Source organism: Sorex araneus, chromosome 2 (genome assembly GCF_027595985.1).
Source record: "Sorex araneus isolate mSorAra2 chromosome 2, mSorAra2.pri, whole genome shotgun sequence".
NCBI classification, from domain to species: domain Eukaryota; kingdom Metazoa; phylum Chordata; class Mammalia; order Eulipotyphla; family Soricidae; genus Sorex; species Sorex araneus.
In genome coordinates, this window is record NC_073303.1 from 179680694 (window position 1) to 179683184 (window position 2491).

At 39.3% G+C, this 2491-nt stretch overlaps 1 non-coding gene across 1 annotated transcript; it reads left to right on the plus strand.

Annotated features, from left to right (window-relative positions):
- Positions 1–1752: 1752 nt before the first annotated feature.
- LOC129402807 (U6 spliceosomal RNA) lies at positions 1753–1859 on the plus strand. The gene has a single exon (XR_008628849.1). It is a non-coding gene; the product is annotated as a U6 spliceosomal RNA (small nuclear RNA).
- The last annotated feature ends 632 nt before the right edge of the window (positions 1860–2491 follow it).

Below are 2491 nucleotides of genomic sequence, written 5' to 3' on the forward strand. Positions count from 1 at the left end.
GTTCAAGGATCAGTCCTGGTGGAGGTTGGGAAGCATATGGGGTGGTGGCAGGGGTCGAACTTGGGTAGTGACATGCAAGTCATGAGTCCTATTAGTTGTACTAACACTCCGGCTCCAGAAGCTCAATCTTAATCCAGCTGCACAGCTATACATTTCAGTTGCACCCTTAATACAGCCAATTTAAATTATATCCAGCCTAGACCATCCCAGAAAACAGAAGGGATAATCGAAGGACTAGCACACATTCTATGTGTGGGGGAGAGCCATGTTCAACCCCCAGGACCTCAAATTTCCCTGAACACTGCAAGAAGTGAACACATAACTTGGAGTATCCCCTGAGTACTGTCTGATCAGCCCCTAAATAAAAACAAACAACAATAAAGAAAACTCAGTCTATACCTCTACCTTTTGAGAGGGAAAAGTAAGATACAGAGATTCTAAAGATCCATCTTCCTGTAATCATGGAGACTACCTGTAACATATTTTGATATCTAGAAATGCTGCAGTGTAAATAATAATAATATTTTTCAGCTCAAAATGGACAAAATTTTCAAGGCTACCTGCTGGAATAATATTAGAATAAAACTAAGTTGCTTAAAGATAATAGAACTAATTTTTCATTGGCTCATTTCTCTTCTATCTTTTATTATTGTTTTAGTTTAAGAAGCAGTTACAATAATACTAACAGGTTTTACATAGAGTTACATCCCATAGGGCTGGAGCGATAGAACAGCAGGTACAGCGCCTGCCTTGCACACGGCCAACCCAGGTTCGATTCCTCCGCCCCTCTCGGAGAGCCCAGCAAGCTACCAAAAGTATCTAGCCCACACAGCAGAGCCTGGCAAGCTAGGCCACGAATACTGTGGAGTATTTGATATGCCAAAAACATTAACAACAACTCTCCCAATGGAGACATTACTGGTGCCCGCTCGAGCAAATCGATGAGCAACAGGATGACAGTGACTCACATTCCACGGCCACCACCAAAGTAGCCATTAACCCCTACCAATGTCCTTATATTACTTCATGTCTACCACATCATCCCCACCTCCCTTTTTCTTCCCCATTCCACATTTGGTAATCTCATTTTCATAATCCAAATTCAAGGGTTTATCATCATTTAATATTTTCTAATTCCTCAGCAGAATATTTTTAACACATTTCTTTTCTTGTTTCTTTTTTTAAATTTGTACTTATTGTCATCATGTTGTGCTTAATGGAGTATATTTTCAATAAGGAGAAGTAAGTTGAAAAGATGCTATAAATGTTACATTAAAACCACAACAAGATTATCAGTAAACCACATAAAACTCTAACATGCACCCTGGTTGTCATTTACCCAACTTGAAATCTAAACAACAACAAAAAAGTAATTAAAATTGTTATTGAAATGGCCTTGCAGACTTCTAACTCCAAATCTATACAATCTGGAGAGACTTCTTAATTGCTAGTAATTTTCTCAATGGAACTGCAGGAACTGCAACAGATGGAGTTTAAAGATGACTCCATGCTAAACAAATAATTGTGGTTACTACCTTCTGTGCTTTTTCTTTTGTTTTATACATTTCTTGTTTATTTCCTTTCTATAGTAATGTAAAATTATTTAAATGTCATAGACATTTTTGTTGTAGGTGTCTCTTTAAGAAGAAATAGAAAACAGTGAGATCTGGTTTTCAAAAGAGACAATAAAATTAGGGTGTGAAAAAGACAAAATGTTCATGTTTCTAAAACAAATTCTTAAGATATTGGGGAGAGCTCGCTTCAGCAGCACATGTACTAAAATTGGAACAATACAGAGAAGATTATCATGGCCCCTGCGCAAGGATGACATGCAATTTCATGGAGTGTATCATATTTTTAAAAGAAGGACTAAAGGGGCTACTGTAAGACAAGAAAACCCCCTACAAGCACAACAAACCCTTACAGAAAGATGGTGCAAAATCCCATAACAATAATCTCTCTCAGAGACAGACATAGAAAGATTGCACTCATCTATGGTATATAGAATAACAGAGTGGGAGACTAACACTCAAGAACTGTAGAAATAAGTACCAGGAGGTTGTCTCCATGGCTTCGAGGCTGGCCTCACGTTCCGGGGAAAGGTCAACTCAGAGAAGCGATCACCAACTACATTGTAGTCGAAGGCCATGTGGGGGAAGGGAGTTGCGGGCTGAATGAGGGCTAGAGACTGAGCACAGCGGCCACTCAACACCTTTATTGCAAACCACAACAGCTAATTAGAGAGAGAAAACAGAAGGGAATGCCTTGCCACAGTGGCAGGGTGGGGTGGGGGGGAGATGGGATTGGGGAGGGTGGGAGGGACACTGGGTTTACGGGTGGTGGAGAATGGGCACTGGTGAAGGGATGGGTTCCAAACTTTGTATGAGGGAAGTATAAGCACAAAAGTGTATAAATCTGTAACTGTACCCTCACGGTGATTCTCTAATTAAAAATAAATAAATTTAAAAAAAAAAAATAAAAAAAAATAAAA